Source organism: Molossus molossus, unplaced genomic scaffold (assembly GCF_014108415.1).
Source record: "Molossus molossus isolate mMolMol1 unplaced genomic scaffold, mMolMol1.p scaffold_m16_p_8, whole genome shotgun sequence".
NCBI lineage: Eukaryota > Metazoa > Chordata > Mammalia > Chiroptera > Molossidae > Molossus > Molossus molossus.
Window position 1 is genome coordinate 48,200,524 of NW_023425402.1, and position 22,801 is coordinate 48,223,324.

Genomic DNA, 22,801 nt, shown 5'->3' on the forward strand with positions numbered 1-22,801 from the left:
CAGTGGGCTTTGAAATATAGCCCCTTAAAATTCTCCTCATGCAAAGTCACTTTACACTATTGACTGTGTTCGATAATACAGTTGGAAAGGGTGTGCTGTGTTAACCAATAACACAAAGCACTGAACATCATTATGTCTGCCTTCCAAGGGGAAACTTGGAATTAGTCATGAAGTCTGTGTGAGGTTTAGCTATTCCCAACCTGTGATGTTGCAGCAAGCTAGAATTATTTTTTGAGCTGTTTGCCCACTCTCTCTCAGTAGTCAGAATTTTTGGTGACATTTCTTGGCATGCAGTCTTATTTAACAACTTTTCAAACACCAGAGAACATTTTCCAAAGTTGTTATGGCTTTCCCCCCCTTCAAATCTACTCCTGGCAAAAGAAAGGCATCGCCAAATTTATTTTAAAGTTGGGCTGCAAAACTAATTAAAGGCTGAGAGCTTTTCCCAATTGGAAATCACTAGACATCAAAGTTCAAAAAATAGTCATTCTCGGCTTCAGAACCCATTACTTTGGAGAAATTATTGTGATTTCATTAACACATTAATTTTGCAACACCATCAGCTCTCACAGATGGTGAAGGCATGATCTACAATTCAAATATGACTCTTGTTTGCACAAATGTCTTTCCTTCATATGGCATTTTAAACAAGAATTAATATGAGTAATCTTGCCATAGCTATAAACAGATAAACAGATGTCAAATTTTTCAATAGTTCTTTCAGCGCCTTACTTTTTTGACTGAACATTACACACACAATTTTTTTTCTTTTTCTTCTTCTTCTTTTTTTTAAAAATCATTTCCTCAGCACTCAATCCATACAGCAGCAGCAGTAGAATTCTGAAATGCAGTGCAATGGTGAGTCCATTGAACTTGAGTCTATCCTCACTAAAGCAAGGGTTCCAATATTGTTCTCATGGAACCCTGCTTTTGTTGAGGAGGGTCTCTGTTTTTCCCTTGTTGTTGTTGTTTTTTAACTATGATAAATTAATAGCATTAAAAGACGATAAATTTCAATAATGATTGGTCACATCAACAATGCAAAAACAACATATGCTGAGCATCTGATTACTCATCTCATTTGACTCTCAGCTTTCCTTGACTGTAAACAGTGGTGGCATGCTAGTGTGTGACTGTGGGTGCACACACTCATGGCAGATGTGGGTCTGTAAGTGTAAATTCACTCTTTTCCTTCTCATGTTTTTTTTTTTAACCAATATTTCCAGGTAATAGACTTCACGGTGTGAGATTGAATAAGAAATACTCATTGGCACACATTAGTTTTTTATTTGGTCTCATATCAAATTACTCTTTCAAAATACTTGTTGCCAAAAACGAATAATTCCAATGCTAATAAACTTTTGTGCTTCACAACAGTGTTTCAGTTTTCTCCAGAATTAAGGGAGCTCTTTATAAAATCATAGTTGAGATGTCTAGTTTACAGGGAAGTAAAGAATTTCCTCTGATGGGAGGACACACAGAATCCGTCAGACCTTCAAAATTATCATCTGGATAAAGAATAGACAAGCTATAGTGAAAACTTGACACATGTAAGTTATTTTTATAAAATCAATGTATAATGATATGACATTTAAATTCCAATATGAAATAAAGCCACCTGATTCTGTTTCCATTTTAGGCATCCATAGAAAGTTTAAAATATCAATTTATAAGCTTGAAGAAAAGGATCAAATATGACTTCTTTAATCATGAACTAAAAAACATCAATGCATTGAACTAATTGAAATAATATATCAAAATTTCTGGCATATTTCTTTGGGCTCTTCTTCTTTAACCATAAGGGGAAAGAGTTTTTTGAAATCCTTAATTGGTTTTTAAATTGCCAGATTGGGTTATTTGCCGCCAGAGAATCCCTCTGTTTCTTCAAGCTAAATAAATATTTTCAAGTGGAGTCACAGAAAATAATCTAAATTTAATTTAAATGTTCTCCCTTCACTTCTTTCCCTTTCAACAATTTATTGATAAGTAAGGAATGCTCATAGACCCACCCCAATTATTGAATGGGAAGTCTCCACCATATTTTGTCTATTTCCACATAACAAGAATTACAGACATCAAAGTTCCAAGCAAAATTCTATTTCATCAAACTTTCCAGTTAAAGCAAAGGCCTAATACTTAGCTACCTGATCTTTTGCAACATCACAAAGTGTTTAGGTAACAGTGTGATAGTCTGATTATCTCGTTTAGGGTAATGTGAGTGTGAATGTGTGTATATCCTTCACTTATGACATTTCCATTCAGAACACTGATCCAAAAATACAGAAAAGCAATCTTTCTGAGGAAGCAAAAAATTATTAGAGGAAAAAAACTGTCACTTAAGAAATAATGAATCAAGCCTGGCTTACAGGATACATCATTTAAGATGAGGTCAATGAATTTATGGCACAAATGGCTATATCATGTGAGGCAGTAAAACGCAGTACCATCATTCATTCGACATCTAACTAATGACACACTTCTAGTGATTAAAGATTTCATAGGAGCCTGAGCTGATTACTTAAGATGTGGTGGTTAGGCAAAAATATACACTGTAGATCTCTCTCTTTAATAAAATAACATTTGCATACCCATGAAATACACGGTGTGTGTCTCATAAACTAGGGTTTTCTGAATTGTGGTGTTATGAGGTATCCTTCCCATTTTTTCCAAAGACAGCCTTTCTTTTTTTTTTTTTTTTTTAACTTTGTGAGGCATTATTGTTTCCTCATTATGCCAAGAAGGACCAAAATTCCTTCGGATATTTTAAGAGATAAAGACTAAGAAGTGCAGAGCTCAACGCACTGGGCTCTGGGATGGTTTCCCCCTAATTCCACCCCGGCTTTGTTTCTGTTGGAATCTGGCCCCTTCGGTTCCACTCTCTCCCTAACAGGTCCCAGATTGGACAGAGCTGAGTCTAAAGCTGTTTAACGATGGCAATCTGGGGACCGAACAATCGGCTCATGCAACGCCACTGAGTGAGGCAGCTGAAATGCTTCGTATCACAAATACATAATGTATCACCAGGACGACAAAAAGATCACAAAGGAGATAAACAAATGCGTATTCCATTCAACCCCGTAACAGCAGTCCTCAAAAAGATTAAATTCACCTTCCTGGGATGTGTCCAATTCTAAACAACAGAATGAACATTTCCTTTAGTCCATTTAGACTATTTATATTTTGGTGGCTGGCTGCCAGGGTAGTACTTATAAGCTCAGTGGCCTGATGGATTCACTCCTTTCCTGTGAAATAAATGTGTGGCAACCTACACCGCTAAACTGCTCCAAAGACACTGCCTCAGCAGAAATATCACTTGCTCTTGATACAAGAAAACTGAAAGGCAGGACTTCTGGTTCCTATAACTCTTTCCATCTTGTATTTCCCCTGGAAAGAAAGAAAGCTATTCATGTTATTTTTATATAAATGTCCAAAGTCAAAGCCAAAGTATGCCATGAGGTTACCCACATATATACATTCTGCTGGGCTTCAGAGAGGATCCGGGTGACTGGGGGAGGGGGACTGGGCTCCTAATTAACACATTAATCAGCTGTCAGCTGCGGGAGTGAAGTTCATTCTTTAATGGAACCCACCACTGTCTTCTGAGTGGTAATCTGGCATTGGGCAATATTTAATTAAGAAATCCTTTTGCTGAAACCTTTCTTATCTAGGCAAAGACATTCTCAGCAACGGAACAGTAAAATGATATTAACAATCATTTGAATGCCATCAACAATTAGAAAAACAAAACAAAACCTTCACATGCTCCGATTTCCCACAAATATAGGACCTAGGTAACAGCTCAGAAGCTGTAGCTCCTTAAGCGAAATTTTAACTTGTAATAAGATGCTGGTTCCTTATATCTTGGCCCGTTAGATGTGGCATTTCTTACACCCCAAGCTAGGTCAAAGAATCATGAGCTCACACAAGGGTGAAGCAAAGGAGGATGAAGAGACTGGGTGGGGTGATCAGTGCTTTGAAGGGTTTGAGGTCTGCCCTACTTGTAAACTGGCACCTTGCAGCAAGAGTTGGGGGCCTCAGACTGACCTCACCTGAACACTTGCTTCCAGTCTGACCCTGGAGTCCAATGGACCCACCATTAACTGTTCCTTTGGTCTTAGATACTGCCACCATCAGGGCACTTGGGTGGCAAAGGATGCTACAGAAATCACATGGGATTTGGAATCAGAAGATGTGAGTTTGAGTCTGGGCTCCATTATTTACTAGCAGTGAAATCGTATGTATGAAAGGCTCGGTGTCAGTTTCTCCTTCTGTGAATGGAGCTAATAGTAGTAACAAGTACTGCTTGTTTGTCAGGCATATCATGAAGCTTGTATGGTGTGTTTTTTCAGTCCCTAGCCTGTTCCCCTCATGGCTGCTGATTTCCCAGGAACATCCCATATGTTTAAGTTCATTTTAACTTTAATGGAAGGATGTTTCTATGGCAGTGTGAGGAGGAAAAGGAAAATTTCCGTCCACAACTTTCCTACGAGCCTGCGTGCTTTTGAGAAAGAACAGAGCATTCTCTCTGGGCAAATGCATGCTGCACCTCACAGACACCAGCCCCCCAGCCGATTCCTAGAAGACTGTCCCAGAGGTAACAGAGGGGCTGTCTGCAGGGACAAGAAACCGCGTCCAGCTGCCCACCATCCCGAGAAGGCTCTATTCAACTCCTGCTGAGCCGTCTTCTTTTTCCAAGGCCAGTCAATCTCTAATTCAGGCAAAAGCTGAGAAAGCAGCATGGCTGCTTGGAAATGAGTGTTAGAACCATTAAAATGAATCATTCCTCTTAGGCTCAACTGCTGTTTGAATAGTGGAAGCCATAAACTGTGCTATTCATGTTTTATTAAAAAATAGAGCTGATGAATGATCTGCTTGACTCATTACATGGCAGAACTATCTTCCAAAGGAGGGCCAGAGCCGCTGGATCCATCAAATGCCTTGAAGACAGGATGACCGGAGCCCCGACAGGCAGAATGCTGTGAGGTGGGCCTCCTCGGAGGGGGGAGGGGCGCATCCAAACCTGAGGGGACCAAGCCCACCATTCCAAGTTTCCTTGCAATACTGGACTAGACAATGTAGGAAGGAAAAAGATGACCTAACCATAGATAAATAAAGTCATGCAGGAATCGGGAGAGGGATTTAGAACCGCAAGAGCTATTGCTTCTTTTTTAAAAAGCAAATTCGTGAAGAAGTTCATTTTCAAAATAAGTTTTCTGCCGGCTTAAATGCCAACAGGATGATGTCTGCTACATAGTTCTTTTTATTTAAGGTTCTCCTTCGGTTTTTTGTTTTGCTTGGTAGTTTCAGAGTGTCTGTCTTTTTCTCTCCTCTCTTCCCTCTGTGCAGATGGGATGTGGAACTCAAGAAGAGTTTGTCAGAACTGAAAATCACATGAGAAAACTGCCCAGTAGAAACTTTACACCATGACTCGAGTTCTGCGTATCATGAGTGTTAAGCTTATTTCAGAAATCTGGGCCCAGGTTGGAGGGCAGGCGACCCCTTTCAGCTCACGTGTGAGCTCTGTGCGGGGAACAGAGATGGGCCTGGCTTCCGGATCTCAATGAGCTTGACAAATGGCTCATTACTCACCCACATCTCTATTTCTACAGCCAAAGCAGGAGGTAGACTCCTAGCCTATATGGATTCACCCTCACAGCCAAACACAAGATTCCGAAGGTGCTGCTCTTTCCTTTTGCTTTGAATGTATTAGGTTGCCTGAGAACATTCGCTTATCATCACGAAACTCTCCGCTTTAAGCTGGGTGAAGCCAACTCACCTCTTCCTAGCACAAGTTATCCATATGGAAAGTGAAAAATTCAAACATTGGAAAGTCTGGTCTACCTGGTGCCAAATGTCAGCCGCTCTGTTTTCCAGGTATCTGACCCCGAGAGGACACAGAAATAGCCCAACACAACTCGGAGCAATGAAATTGAGCCCTGAAAGGAACCTCAGAGATCATCTAGTCCACTCCTTCACCCTTCACCCTCCAGCTCCGGTGGGGCAAGGCCTTAACCACTCTGAGCCTCAGGGGCCCAGCTGGGAAATGAAATCAACAGTGACAGCACCGCCCGGGGAAACAACATGAGAAAGAGCGAGCCAGCACGTCATCAATACTATACCTTATTTTTTTGGAACCACTCAAACGTGAAAAACATGCCACATAAAAGCAGAGCGATGTCTACCCCACCTCCCACTGCCATGCCCCGTGACTCGATTTTCTCTCCTTTTTTATATATTGTTTATTTATTTATTTTAATCCTCATCAGAGGATATTTATTTCCATTTACCTTCAGACAGAGTGGGAGGGAGGGAGAGAGGGAGGGAGGGAGGGAGGCAGGGAGGGAGAGACATCGATGTGAAAGAGAGACATATCGACTAGTTGCCTCCTGCACTATACAGACCAGGGCCAGGGACTGAACTGCAACCGAGGTACGTGCCCTTGACCGGAATTGAACCCAAGACTCTCTGGTCTGTGGACCGACACTCTAACCGCTGAGCAAAAGCAGCCAGGGCTTTCTCTCCTTTTTAAAAATAAATCAACTCCAGGTATTATAATTGATCTGCTCTGGAAATCTGCCATCACATACTCCAATTTGTCCATTCACAAGTGAACATTTACTGAAGACCCACCTCGGGCAGGCACTGTGCTGGGAACCCGAGATACGAGTTAAGAAACATCACCTGACTTCATACAGCTTATATTTTCTTGTTTTTATTTAACCATCTGCACATTTTTGTTTTATTTTTATTTCATTATCTTTGCTTCAAAATGAAGCGTGAGGAAAAACGGGGCTCCTATTTGTAATGTTTTTGTGTGTTTTAATTTAAAAATGAGTACTGAGCTTGCTCACAAAGGCATTGGGCCGTGACCCTCAAGGACCTCAAATCTGTCATTAACGGTCACGGGATAGACTTGCACACAGTTCCTTCCCCAGAGGTGTGCCACACCCTCCATCAACAGGCTTGTTCTAAAGGTTAAAATGAACAGTTTTTAACTAAAAAGTAATCAATATTTTACTCTCTCAATTTTGTTCTTATAACCCAGCACTGTGACTCTTTTTCACAGTGTACATCTGAATTTTCTTCAGATTTGTATTTACCTTGTTCATTGTAACTCTCTTTGTTTTCAAAATATTTATTTGTATCTCTTTTCAAATGTAGCTTCGATCTCATTTATCCCTTCTCTCTCTGTTTTCTATGCATACTTGAATACTTGAAGTTTCACTATTTATGACTAGAAGAGCCTCTTTTTTACCTGAAAAAGTTGAGGGGAGGGCCTGGTCAGTGTGGCTCGGTGGTTGAGCACTGACCCATTCACCAAGAGGTCACGGGTTCGATTCCCGATCAGGGCACATGCCCAGGTTGTGGGCCAGATCCCCAGTGGGGGCATGCAGGAGGCAGCAATCAATGTTCTCTCTCATCAGTGTTTCTGTCTCTCTCTCTCTCCCTCTCCCTTCCTCTCTCTAAAATCAATAAAAGAAAAATAAATTAAAAAAAAAATTTGAGGGGAGGGACCTTGGGTTGTATTTGAGTATAAAGGGAGACCCATCAAATTGATGTGTTAAAAGTGAAACATGCTAGTTATCTAGTTTCTATCTGTGGCTGTTCACCCCATTCATTTCTTCCTTCATGCAGACTTTGTAGGAAATGGCAAAAATCATAATTCAAAACCTGTGGCTCTAGCTAAATAACACAGGTAATCATATATCAATGAGGGAAATTTTTGGAAGGACTGCAGTTATTCTCTGCAATATCTGAAGCCGTCTTTTTTCCCTAGGGATTTTTATTTGAATTTGCCTCCCAGCCCCCTCACCTGCCTTAGCATCGGCAATGGTTAGCACCACTGAAATGCCATAATCCTAACTCTGTGTGTGTGCAGGTGGTCCAGGTCAAGGGCACTGCTGGGCAGAATTAACAGCCTCCCTGGCAGTCCTGCACTTTGGCTCACTCTCTGGCTGCTTCTCGAAGGCTTGCAGCTGCTCTTGGTGACCTCTCATTCACTTACCAACATATACATACGGATTGCTGCGAATCTGCCAGGCACCTGGCTAAGGGCTTTACTTGCAATGCCTCATTTTAACAGTCTCTTGCACATGTCTCTGCTCCCTGAGTGAACCACGTCCTACCTGTGGATGGTCAGGATTGACCCACTTCAGCCCATCTCTGCTCAGTCCTCAGATCTCTCCAAGACACTCCATAAAAATGTATGGCTTTTATTATAGTGCCTACTGGAAGCCCCAATTTGATGTAATAATAATAGATCATACTAGTAACAATAGCCAGCATTACTTAAGCACTAGTAACCATGCTAAGCATGTTCTATGGATTACTTCATTAATTTCCACAAGTACCTTACATATAGATAACTGGGGTTTAGATAGTAGGTAACTTGCCCAAGATTACCTATGCAGACAGTAGACGGCAGATCCAGACATATCTGTCTGGCTTCAAAGCTTATACTGCCCCCACTATCTCAAGGATTTTTGCATTTTACTTAAAAACTACAGGATTAAGATATTTAACTAATATTTGATAATAACTTTGAGGTGCCAGAATCAAAGGCAAGAGCAACCTCCAGCGAGCTTGAATTTCTGTTCACACATAGATGGTGTTCAGTGTGCACTCATTCTTCCTGTGACAGGGAGAACCCTCCAGATGCTTCCACACAGCCAAAGGGTAACTCACACCATCATGGTCTTTCTCCCGACTTCTCTGGCAGCCTTCGAAACAGGGTTGCAGTATAACTGCAAAGCCCTGTGCAGCCTGTTTTGTTGCCAGACAGCTTTGATTATCAGAAAATTTAGCAACTTCACATCCCTGTCACTTCCATCACTGATAGTTCTGTTCACCGGGGTCTCCCAACACAGGACAGCTCCTCTTCCAAATCTCAGCCATTCAAATGCTTAAAAAAGAGCCATCACAGTTTCCCTGGATTGCTATTTTTAAACATCTCCAGTTCCTTCTCTCATTCCCCAAGGAACAAACTCCCAGAGCCCTCCTATCCTGCCTGTCCTGTGCCTTTTACCCAGGCATATACTTCACCTTGGAAATGCCCCTCTTCAAGGGTGGAGTCCAGAACGGAATGCAGCAGCCTGACCCGCATGGAGTCCACGGTGCTCTCCCCTCCCTCACATGGAATACTATACCTCCATTAATGCCACCCGAGACAGCATGTAACTTTTTAGCAGTCACGTCCTGCTGTCAGATCTTTGCTTTAAAAAAAAAAAAAAAAATTTATTGAATATCTGTTATGTACCAAACCTGAAGCTTTCACTTAAATTATCTCCTTTAATTTTGACAACAAACTTATAAAGAAGCTACTGTTTTTCCCATGTTACTTAAAAATGATGATGTGGCTTCCCTAAACTCTAGAGCCTACAAATAGTGGAGCTAGAAGCCAGATCCAGAACTTCCAACACAGCTTCTTTTCACTCTACATGCTACTTGCTTCACTCCGAGTTTCTGGTCAATCAAAACCTTTTCCTCCTAGTGCTCATCCACCATTTCTTTAATGAAATATTGATGGACTCTTGAGGGTAAGCCATCAAGCCTACTGGTCTGGTGTTTCAGAGATCAGAAACTCTTCCCCAATTTGAAAATCTGGTCACCATTTGTCCATTTTTGTCTTTTTGAACCCTCTCCCATTCATCATGATAGAGCACAGATTACCAAACATAGATATGAAATTATCTACAAACCCCCTCATAGGGCTGGGAGATCTGAATCTGCTCAGCGTACCATGTGCTCTCCATCCCCTTGCCCCCAAGTGGGATTCATAGCCTTCTTTATGGCATCTGTCCTACACTTTCCAGTCTAGAGAACATTCTCTTTATGGAGACTATGGAAAGAGAAACCAAATAAAAGTTGCCCAGCCCTGCCTCTCATCCTCTTCTGTTAAACATTACACCACTTGCTCTAAACACTGAGCTAGCCAACTACTTCCTGTCCCTCCCATGAGCATAGCCCTAATAGCTCCCTTTGTTACCTTAGGCAGTTCCTAAGGGTTGAGTCCCTCGTGCTCCCTAGCCTTTCATTTGTTAAACTTCCCACCCTCACGTTGCTCCCTGCTCCCCACAACCACACTGAGCCTCTGGTTGTGGGACCAAATCCATCTTTCCTTAGAGCTTTTTAAAAATTGGCTTTTCTAAATTCTAGGGAACATGGCTGATCATATCCAGCCTTCTCTCCCTTTGCCACTGAACGTTCCAAGATGATGGCTGGGTCACTTCCCTCTCCATCTACATGCCAAGCAGCTCTTCTCTACATTAATGAAAACGGTGCTCACACGAAGATTCCTCTCACTGCTTTCTATCTTCTCAGAACTAGCCCCAAGGCACGAGGAAGAAGAATCAATTATTCTGTTTTTAAGAGAATGTGATTATTAGCCGTTATCTATGTAAATTGCCCCATATCTTGTTTCTGTATTAATTAATCAGTTTTTAATGTCTGCTTTAGATTTTGTCCTCAAACCCCACAATAATTCCTTTGACGTTTGCTGTGCCTTTCCTAATATTCCCATTTTGCATTTGCCCTCAAATGCATGCATTACTACACAAGGATAGATCTTACTGAATTGTACTCATCTACTAGATATGTTGGTGGGACATGTTAATTTTATTTTTTATCTTCACCCCAGGCTATTTTTCCCTTTATCTTCAGATAGAGTGGGAGGGAGGGAGAGAGAGAGAAACATTGAGATCGACTGGTTTAGGCCTGTATGACCCGGACCAGGGCCAGGAATGAACCGCGACAGAGGTCCGTGCTCTTGACCGGCCGGAATCGAACTTTTGACTCGTGGGTCTGCGGGCCGATGCTCTAACTGCTGAGCCAAACCGGCCAAGGTTGGCATGTAGTTTTATGTTTATTTCTATTTGTTAGCTCTAGTCTATCGAGGGATAACTTTCCCTCCAAGTCTCATGACCTAAAGGTATCTCTGAGACCATTTTCATCTTTTTGTGCCCAGGGTAACTTGGTCTCTCGAGGTCTATTGTAATGATCAAAACAAATAGTAAAAATGGAAGCATTCTGAAAAATAGGAATATAGATATTTTCATTTTATTTTTATAAATGCATGAAAATAACATTCAGATAGTTTTTTTAAACCAACCAACTGGTCTACCTACACTCTACTCTTACCCGTTATTCTTCTATTAAATTTCAGTTATAGAAAACAAAGAGAAAACTCACTACTACGAATTTTCCTATGATGTGTAACTCCATGTGAAAAGCATACCACAAAAGTAAAATCCAGAAACCCAAATCAACAAAAGGCTGGATCCCCAAATTTTCCACTGTATTCCTAACGGCTTGTGGGGTGTTTGACAGCAACATAATTGCAATAATGAGGAGGCTTGCAGGCCAGCCGAATTGTGGTCCTAAGCTCGCTACCAGTGACTTAGCCCTAGGCTCAGCTTCAGGCCAGCACCAGTCACCCAAGCCAGAATCACCAACAGACTAACTCCTTTCTGCTTGGTTGTTTGCAAATGTGACATTTACAGCATCTGGTGCACAACACTGCAAATGTAAAAGGCCCAGAGTGCTGGGGTCACAAAATTTGGGAAATGAAAGAACTGAGGTTGCCTTTTTAGTTCATTAAAACCTGTGTGGCAGTGCGTGCTTGGTGATCGTCTCCTAAGCATCAGAGGGCAGTCCTGACTACTTCTGACTTCGGATCTACATGTTGGTTCCTTTGTCTCTGGAAACTTCCTGGATCTTTGTGAACATTGGTTTGCCTAGTTCTCTTCATCTTTGTTCTATGAATTTAGCCATCCTGCTGTGATAACTACCTGGTTGAAAGCCAACAGTTCACCAATGCCAGATTCTCCACCGAGCACCCATCTGACAACTCTGTCCTCATAAGCAAAGCCTGGGCCAGCCCAACCCAATCTCCCCATCTAGGTGGAATGTCCGAAGTGCTAAATGGTATGAAGCAGGGCAACCAGTATATATTTAAACACATCTGTTATTTATATAACTCCTTTCTTCCAGTACATTCAAATGGCTCAACAGACACAATCACAATACCACTCACCAGAAGTCTGTAAAAAGACAAGCAGCCAGATAACATGCCTTATTAAGACTACTCACAATTATATATAAATTATCAGTATTTGGGTAAAAACCTCCATCTCATAACCTCTTTAAAACTAATGACAATGTTCTTTGCTCTACTCTGAAGAAGGAAACAAAATGGGGAGGTAGACTTCCACTTGACCCATTATGCCACTGGACTCCTGGCTCCTGTGTGGAAAGACGTAAGTGTGACAGAGTAGCCTAATCCAAACGGACCGTGCAGTGAGCCTAAGATCCAGTAAAATACAAAAGGCCTGGCCGATGTGGCTCAGTGGTTCAGCATCGACCCATGCACCAAGAGGTCATCAGTTTGATTCCCGGTCAGGGCACCTGCCCAGGTTGTAGACCCGATCCCCAGTGGGGGGTGTGCAGGAGGCGGCCAATCGATGTTCTCTCTCATTGATGTTTCTCTCTCTCTCTCTCTCTCCCTTCTTCTCTCTCTAAAATCAATAAAGAAAAAAATTTTTCAAAAAAAACACAAAAGAAAGGCATAGTTGGTAGATAATCTAAATCCATGAGGATGGGCCCCTCTTCTAGTGCTTAGTATCTAAGAGTGAAATAAAAGGCATATTGAGTATATGCTACCAAACCAAGGCATGCCCTTGGTACAGGCTGGCACGTGCAAAGTGGGAGGAACAAAAACGGGAAGAAAGAGGAGGAGGAAAAGAACTGCGCACTAACTACCTTCGTATCAGCACAGAACCCAGTGGACACTGATCGCCTGCCATGGCCACAGCCCCGCTGCCTCCCTGGCCATAGTTGCCTGGACCCGAAGGCACCTTAAGACCTTGGTGTGGCTCTGCCTAATGGGGGACAGAGTTATCTAACAAACCAATACGATTTCTTCTTTGGAAAGTTGGGAATCAAGGTAACACCAGGAGACTAAGGAGTGGTGGGATGGTGGTCGTGGAATAAAGCCAGAGGACCACAGAGGACAGGCAGTGAGCAGAAGCCATGGGGTGGCATAGGTCACAAGGAAGAGGGGGAGAAGGGGCTTGGAAGTGGCTGGAGTAGAAGTCAAGTGGCAGGGAGTTTCAAATCCTTAACAGGCCATATGCTAAAGCAGGGAGCAATGATGCCTGCTCCTGGGGGTAACGCGACAGTCCGGCTGCCAGGTTATTGGCACGGTGGGACTCTCTTCACTGCCAGAACAGTGTCCCGAGCTCCGAGAGGACAGACGGCAGTGGCTATCCCATCACGTTTATTTCTTTGGGCTTTATAACAAGTCTCCATGACTTTAGGAAAACCAGGAATGTAACCCAGCTTTATCCACGTTCTCTGATTTAATCTTTACCATGACTCTTCCAGGTATTACTATCCATTAAGAGACAAGGAAAATCTAGAAAGGTACAGTGACTACAAAGTCCTTGCATAATCCCCCCATACTTCCTCCCTGAGGTTAAAAAGCTCCTGAAGACACATTACTGTTGCATACACTGCTCGGGTGTGGGGTGCCCAGGGCACCCTCAGCCCAGGGCTGGGGTAGGCCAACCGACACCTAACGATTGGGAGGCAGTGTCTTCTGTGGGTTCAGAAGCAGGAAGTTGACACGGGGACACGCCTCTTACGTGTATCTATCTGCACTATTCTGAAGGCCACCCCAGAAAGGAAATGTGACGCTGCATCAGGTCCCTGCATCAGGTCCCTGCCTATCCCTAAACCCACTGCAACTGCTGCTGCTGTGACCGCTCCTGCCCCAGCTGTCTACCACCCAAAGGACATTCTGAAAACACTAGTCCCGTCCATGTTCTGCCCCTGAAAGGAGGACTCATGGTCAACTGAGTCTGGAGAATGTTGGGTAGCCTCTTTCCGCTGGAGATTCACATGGCACGCAGCCACATTTAAGCCTCTGAGAAGTTCTGCAGAAAAGAAGCATGTTTAAACTTCACTAATCCAGAGTTTCCTCAGCCTTCCAAATATAGAACCCCACTTCTAGTCAGATCCTGTAGAAAACCGCGTTGGAAAATCTCACTCGAATGAGGTGGACACATATAAGACAGAGCCAGGGAACCAAGGCCTGGGTCCCACGAAATTTTTACACCTTGGCACGCTGTCTTGCACGTGCTAAGGGTTCCACACACCACTGTTGGTTGTTGACTGAACTGTAGCGAAGGTGGAGGTGATTGCTATTTACCCTTCTGCAGGCTCTGTCCCACCAGGACTCAAGGTTACTCATCCCCTTGTAGCACTTTATCAGCCCTACAGCTCCCCCCTCACCTCTCATCTGCTTCCTGTGCTCACCAAGCCCCCTATTACATTTCATCCTGTGGTTTCTGCTTCTGCAGTCACTACAAACTCAATTTCTGTCCTCTCAGTTCTAGTTACCCCACACAGCCCGAGAGCCCGGCAGGATGTCATAAATACCGTTACCAAGCGTGTGACCTTCCAAACCCTGGAGCTCCCCCTGAGAGCATCTTAGGTCACCCCACTGCATTTTCTGCCTTACAGATGAATTCATGAGCATCTCGTGGGAAACGAGCCACCACAACTGAGGGGCAAACTCTCAGAGCACCACAAATGGCATACCAGGACTTACACACAAAGGGCACTCCTTGTCTGTCATGCTGATAAAAATATACAATCAAGCCCTGGCTGGTTTGGCTCAGTGGTTAGAGTGTTGGCCTGTGGTCCAGCAAGACCCGGGTTCGGTTCCCACTGGGGGCATGTGCCTCGGTTGCAGTTTGTCCCCGGCCCTGGTTGGGTTGTGTGGGTGGCGGCCACTTGATGTGTCCCTTTCACGTCGATGTTTCTCTCTCTCTCTCCCACCCACTCTATCTGAACAGAATATGGAAAGATGTCCTCGGGTGAGGATAAAAGTATATATACATATATATTTATATATATATATATACACATATATATTTACATATATGTATATAGATATAGATATAGATATGGATATGGATATGGATATGGATATAGATATAGATATAGATAAAATCAAGAATTACTGCCTCAACCAGTCTTGCTGGCACACTGATTTTGAAATAGATTTGATTGGTCTATGAGGGTTTAGTATACTCTGAGTTACACTGATCATGTTATCGCTTCCTTTGGCCATTCTCTGCCACAGGCTTCTGGGCAAATTGGCCCTTATCGAGAATGAGTGACACATGTGTCCTACAGGGCCATGAGAACTGTGGTCTGAAAAAGAAGATGGGTAATTAACTATCCCTGGACTAAGTAAATCCTCTAATCAGACACCTGCATCCTGTAACACATACTCACAGCCCCGATAAACTCGGTGGGAGCAGGAATGTCCTAATACTGTGATTTCTAACAGGTAACCTAACTCTCCCAAGTCCTACCACTTGGAAGTAACTCAGATTCTTTTCTAAGTCCTTTTAACAATGTACAGTCATTTTACCCATCAAATCGACTATAAAAGAGTTGCAACAATTACCTAATGACAAAGCATAACACTATGCCCACATCTATGTTGCTAGAGATTTTCAGAGAACACGGGCTTGGGGCTGTGATGGTCCAAATGAGCCACGGTGTGAACGGCTCGCCGGCTAATTGAGCTTTTTGCTGCATACCAGAGAGACGTGAGTTTGGATTCAAATTCCATTATGGGTTTTTAATAATTAAACATCACATGTTTGGAACCTCGTTCTTCTGTATTACTTTTTAAATATTAATCTATTTACATCAGCTGGACTTCCTGCAGCTCGACACGCAGTAAACGGGAATCACACTGAGACAGACAACTGTGTTGAGAATGGAAGACATCTCTGCTGTTCAGTGACAGCAAGTGCGACACTAACTCAACCCTATACCCAAATTACCCCACCCTTTAGAAGGTGGCTTGTTCTGGTTTTTAACACACACAGTCTTCATCATTAGTTGACTTTTTTAAATTAGCAAGAATCCAAATTAATCTTTGTTTGCGAGTTTCAGAGGGCCCCTGGAGACGTCTGGGGTGGGGAGCACCAGCCCTCCTCAGAGCCAGGGTTAGGGAGCGGAGGAGGAAGGCGTGTGAGCGGTTCCTTGGATGTTACCCCACACTGTGACGAGACTCCAGCATAAAATTTCAAAAACAGGAACACACACAAAAACCTCATTAAGGGCTACCCCTGCCTTCCACAATGACCTCCAGCCATTACTTCTCCCTGGTGCCTGGAAGCCACCTTCCTGGGTGAACTGTGTCCTTCCTTCCTCCCGGTCACCACCCCTGCGAACAGCTCCCAGGTGCCTCTCTCTGCGGCTGGGGGTCTCTGACCCGGCTCTGCTCCTGTCCGTCCTCTCCCGGCTCAAACACAGAACATCCAGAGGACACAGAGAGGCCTTCCCAAAAGCCTGAACACGACGGGAGCTGACGTCAGGCAGGGCAAGCTAGGGCTGTGTCAATCCAAGGACGGGAGACCCGAGGCAGCCAGGGTCACTGCTCCGGGGATGGTGGACCCCAGGTTTCTGCAGTCAAATGTATCATCAGACCGTGTGTGCTCGGCCCCTCGCAGAGCGCTCCCTAGAACAGTTTCCAATTTGGTTTCAATTTAAGAATTTTATTCGCTTTTAAGACAAAGCTAGTAGCACAGACCAGCCATGGCCTATTTTAAAGAGTAAAACACCATTTTACTCAATAAAAAAAGATGTAGGATTCAAAGTGGAAAATTACATGGGAGCTCCCCTTGTAATAAAAAAAAAGAGCCCTCAGCTGCCCACCTCTGTGACCACAGAGGAAGTGGGAAGTAGTGACACTCCAGGGGTTAAACAGAAACTCTCTACCAAATGTCAGCATATCTTTCTATTGCTTTACCTGTCAGTACTATTAAGTGGCTTATGCAAAATGCCTAAATGCAAATGTCTCTAATTTGTCTCAGAAGGAAGCCTGGGTCCCGTGCACCTTCCAGGCAATGTGTGGTGCCCAGGAAGGCAGCACGTTCTACCACAGTGGCTGGCGGTGCCCAGAGGCTGGGTCCACCTGGAAGAGTCGTCTGGACTGGACTTCTGAAGGGACAAATCGATTCCGTGCATGTAGGGAAATGCTCCAGAGGCAGAGCTGGGGGCTTAGAAAGGGTTCTGCAATGGCTGAGGCCTCCGTGTTCCTCAACCAGCAGTGTTCGATGCTCCCCGTAATCGGAATCTCCTTTAACCCAGTGGTTCAAGACCCTTGCCCACCGATCACAGGAACTCACAGGAACGGATGGCTTTGGCCTCCCCTTCCTGCCCTCTGGAGGCAGGACCAACAAGCAGGTGGAGAAGTCAGGCCAGATTCTCTCCAGAACTTTCCTCTGATTCTCACATTCAATTTTTTTCTTTAGGAGCACACCAACCTTTGAATAACTCCTGGTTTTATTTATTTATTTATTTTTAACTTGTTTCTCCCTTTATTGATTTTACAGAGAGAGGAAGACAGAGGGGGGAGAGAGAGAGACAGAAACATTGATGAGAGAGAACATCAATTGGCCGCCTCCTGCATGCCCCACACTGGGGATTGGGCCCACAACCTGGGCATGTGCCCTGACCGGGAATCGAACTGGCGACCTCTTAGTGCAGGGGTCAACGCTCAACCACTGAGCCACACTAGCCGGACTAACTCCTGGTTTTAAGAAGAGCAAGCAGCTCTGGCCAGTTTTGCTCAGTGGTTAGAGCTTCGGCCTGCAGACCAAAGAGTCCCAGTTCAGTTCCGGCTAAGGCACGTACCTCGGTTGCAGTTTGACCCTGGCCCCAGTTGGGGTTATATGGGTGGCAGCCAGTCAATGTGTGTCTCTCTCTCTCTTACCCCCTCTCTCCCTCGCGTTCTATCTGAAGATAAATGAAAAAAAAAAGAAGAGCAAGCACTTGCCAATAGGTGGACAGAGCCATTCAGAAGGGGATCACCCTGCTGAGCCTGTCATGTTTATAGGAAAGACCAGGGGAAAACAGAGAATGCTAAGCACTCTCCATTGGCCTTATCCCCAGAGCTCTGGTTTCCTCAAAGTTATGTCAGCCTTTGTCCCTCTGATTTTCAACTGACTTGGAAACGACAGAATAGCAGTCCCTAGAAAACATCTAAAAGCGTCACAAATCTATTGCTTGAAGTACCCCACTAATACTCAGTCTAAATCTTTATTTGCTTAATTTCACTCCATCACTCCTACCCTAAATATGCCCTCGTCTCGAGCTATAAATTCCTTCCGTCCTCGGTGTTTACGTCGTCAGATGTCTGGAGACCATGACCATGCCAGCCACCAATGTGAGCCGAATGCAGCAGGAACAATGACACAAGCATCCTTGTGTGCCTTGGACTCCAGCTGGATCCCGGCTGCATCGTTGTCTCCCAAGTTCCTTACCCACGGAGCGGCCCCAACTGAGTTTTTTAAATTATTAGCTTAAAAGGGAAATGCCCGCCCTCGCTCATTTGGCTCAGTGGTTGGAGCGCAGGTCACAGGTTCACTCTCACATTGATGTCTCTCTCCCTTCCCTCTCCCTCCCTCTCACTCTCTCTAAAGAAGAAAGAAAGAACAGGGAAATGTCAGTAGGTCTGGGCAGTTCAGCATTATCATAAGACTCAAGATGAAGCTTCCACTACAACAATCTGTAAATAGGAGAGGAAATCCTCAGAGAGTAATTAACTAACTCTGTTTCAGAAACTCCCATCAATGATGCTGAATGATATTTTTTTAAAAGCGGGACATACTTTAAAAACTGAAAATGATAGATCAATATCAAATTCCCTTTTAATACTGATTTTGTAGTCAACATATAACAACAACTCAGCAACTTTTGGAAGTTCAAGGTCATAATGCCTTGGAGTTGAACCGGCATCAGGGAGTCATTTCATCCTACCCTCCAATCAATGCAGGTCATCTGACTCAACTGTGATGTTTTGCCAACGGGGAACTCACCGCTTCACAAGGGTGCCCACCCTATGCTTGTTAGTAAACCCTTTCTGGTACCGACAAGAGCTTTTCCTTCCCCCAGCCCCTTCCCACAGGCCTGGCCCTCTCCCTCACGGCCACTCCCACGACTGCACTCTCTTCTACATGGCCACCCTTCACATCTGGCAATGGGGTGTGTGTTCCCTTTGCTCTTTCATCCTGTCGCTTCCCTTGTCCTTAAGGCATCGTGACTTCCAGACCATCATCGTCTAGGCTGCCTCCAGGTCACCTCCATTTCATTCACAGTATGTGACACACCCGATGCAACACAGCACCCTGTGGGCCTGCCCTCTAACAGCTGAGCTTGCAGACTACACAGGGCGATTTTGCAACTGCTGGAAAGGTCTTCCCTTCCTCTTCCTCAAGTATAACATTCTACCTTTAGATATTTACTTCTTAGGCTAAAACATTACAGATCTAGGAGTCCTCTGTTAAAAATCCAAATATCTCCTAAGGGGTAATATTTTAAACCACCAGCAGCCAGTATTCAACTTTGGACTGAGACATGAATTCTAATCCTGACTTTTTCGTTTTCTAGCTGTGCAATCTCAAGCAAATTATTTTACCTCTCTGAAGATGAAGGAGTTAATTAGTTAAGAATAAGGTGTTGGGGTCTATAAATTCTTAAGACAATAATCATCAAACATTATCCACCCGGCTGGTGTGGCTCAGTGGTTGAGCATCGACCCATCTACCAAGAGGTCGCCAGTTTGATTCCCAGTCAGGGCACATGCCCAGGTTGTGGGCCCATCCCCAGTGGGGGGCATGCAGGAGGCAGCCAGTCAATATTCTCTCTCATCGATGTTTCTATCTCTCTCTCCCTCTCCCTCCTCCCTCTCTAAAATCATTAAAAAAAAACATTATCCAACTATCTGTGAACTTATAGAAAAAAATGTTTCCTTCTCTCTTTTTTTCCCCACTGACTACTATGCTCAGAAGAAAACAACCCCAATTTCTCCAGCGGAGAGCAGAGTGGGTCTTTGTTATCGCTAAAATCTAGATAGTTGTGGAGGGACAAAACACCGGAGTGAAACTCCACTCCACAACAACCAAATGGTTATGTTTTTTTTTTTATATTTTTTTTTATCCTCATCCTCACCTGAGGATATTTTTCCATTTTTTGTACAGATAGAGTGGGAGGGAGAGAGAGGAAGGGAGAGAGAGAGAGAAACATCGACGTGAAGAGACACATCGAGTGGCTGCCACCCACACAACCAACCAGGGCCGGGGACAAACTGCAACCGAAGTACGTGCCCTTAGCGGGAACCGAACCCGGGTCTCTCCGGACCGCAGGCCGACGCTCTAACCGCTGAGCCAAACTGACCAGGGCGGTTATGTATTTTTAATAAATGTTTTTCTGCTATCCCTTTGGAATATTTTGAGGTATCACCCAGGAAACAGAGTCAAAGAGAAGCCCAATTCTGGAAAGGTATTTTTCTTCTAGGATCCCTCTTCAAAGGACCTTTGAGAAACTCTAAATACTGGTCTCTGCAGCACAAATGAGATGCAAGTGTCCACAGCCTGGACCCCTGGCTGGGATGGACAAGGCTGCAGTCGGCACACAGCCTCATTGAGTGCTCTCAGCTCCCAGAGACAGCTCCGGGGCTCTGGGCCAGGCCTTCTCCAACTTGAGTATACAACAGAATCACCCAGAGAGCTGGTTAAAGTACCAGTTCCAGATACCTGTACACCAATGTTCATTGCAGCATTAATCACAAAATCCACAGGGTGGAAACCACCCAAGTGTCCATCAACAGATGAACAAACAAAATGTGGCATGTCCATACAATAGAATATTATTCAGCCATCAAAACAATGAAGTACTGACACCTGCTACAGCCCGGATGAATCCTGGAAACATTACGCTAGGCGGAAGAAGCAGACACCAAAGGCCGCATATTGTTTGGTTCCACTCCTATGAAATATCTACAACAGGCAAATGTATAGAGACATCAAATGAATGAGAGATTATCTAGGGCTTGGGGACTAAGGGCGTGAGAAGATATTTTGCTTAATGATTACAGAGTCTCTTTTTGGGGTGATGAAAAGTTTTAGAAGCGGATAGTGGCGATGATTGTACAACACTGAGAATACCACTGAATTATACACTTAAAATGGAAAATGGTATACTGCATATATTTTACCAATATTAAAAAATGTAACCCCATAGATTCCTGGGCCATACCCCCAGAGTTAGTCATTCAGCAGGTCTGGGATGGGGCCCAAGACTCTGCATTTTAAACAAGTTCCCAGGTGACGCTGATGCTGTGGAGACCACATTCTGCAGCCACCGCTCCAAGCCCACAGAGAGGCTAAGCAAACCCTTCGACCTCTCTTCTCGTCTTGCTTTACTTTGCAGATTGTCTAGAAAAGCTCAGACCGTATGCACATACAGCAATGTCAACACGGGCTGGAAAGAATAAAAACAGCTGCGGGCGGGTTGACCGCAGGCTCGCGGTTCTGCCCTGGTACCTTCCTCCCCTTCTCCTTCTCACTCAGTTTTCAGCCACCGCTGACCAGTCGGTGTGCCAATAATTAACACCAACTTCAGCAGGGTAGAAAGAGGTGCCAGCCGGGATGGGCGTGGGGAGGGGCAAGCTCATCTTCCAGGCCTTGTCCTCAGAAATCTTGCCCCCCACCCCAAAATTCAAACTCACTACCTTCACAGTAAATTATTTTCTAACAGGACTTAGAAAAGTGCTTGCTGCTTAAGGTTTCCAAAAGAACCTGGGTGCCAGTCTCCCAGACATCGATCTGGGCGAGATGCTCGTACAGGGCAGAGAGGATGTAATGCATACGTCTCGTTCGGGGTCTGGTGAACTGCTGAAGAGCTCACATTTCTGGGATTCTCTTTTTTGACATTGCTGGGTTCACCTCAAGTTCATTGATTTTTCCCAATGGTAGTACTTAACTTCTTCAAATCTAATATAGTTTTATCCCTGCTCATTTGAGTGCTGTATTTCCACACGCATGCTTAATTGAGCAAAGTGCGCGGAACATGTTCCCTACAGAGGTAACACTGCACAGCTTTTTACCTGGAAAGAACAGCATCCTTGTCACCACCGCTGAGTAGCCTGCCATCAGTGGCTGACATGTAAACAGCCTCGGCAACGCAGGTAAACCCGATGCCTGGCCGGGCTAGACATCACGTGGACCAGGTCCTCCCACTGGGCTCAGGGGAGGTGACAGCTTTTACTCAGCATGCAGAGAAAGTGTTGGTTCTTTTCAAGTTGCAGGGTTGTCATGTTTAAATATGAAAATGTTGCTTATAGCCAAATGTTAGTGACAGCAGCCCGTGGCGCTTATCAAGTGTGCACTCTCCCTCCTGCTAAAAATAGGCTGGCTCTCTCTGGGGTCCTTCGAGTTCCACATCTGCAGTTTTTTGTTGCCGTTGCTGGCCCTCGTCTTCCTTTCCCGAAGCAGATGACTGTCCCTTGGCTCCCGTTCCTTGGCTAGGCCAGGGCCCCCTCCTGTCTCCCCTCCCTGGGAGAACACCCTTCCGAATGATCATGAACACCCCAGGCTCTGACAGTCCCACAGAGGCCTCGCATTGGTTCTCAGTTATCACCACAGGCCTCCACCCCTGACAACCTGAGTGACGAGGGAACTGGGACAGGGACCGGGGGCAGAATCATCTGAGCTTCCGCAGTAAAAGATGGAGCCTGATGGGACCGGCTGGGCAGGCTGGAAAGTGAAAACCCGAGGTGAGGCTTCTGTGTGGGATCCAGTCGGCAGCCACACCTGCACCAGCCAAGAAGACAGCCTGCTCCCTCCCGCGTACGGGGATAACTTCGTTTCCCAGGTATTAAATTCACACCTAGCAAATGGTAACTACGGTAATGATGTATTTTGAGCATATGTTCAAC

At 44.6% G+C, this 22,801-nt stretch overlaps 1 protein-coding gene across 1 annotated transcript in view; it reads right to left on the bottom strand.

The window, feature by feature from the left end:
• Positions 1-22,801, bottom strand: part of LOC118621248 (sine oculis binding protein homolog) — a 161,909-nt gene that overhangs the window by 22,003 nt on the left and 117,105 nt on the right. The gene's annotated exons all lie outside the window — the stretch shown is intronic.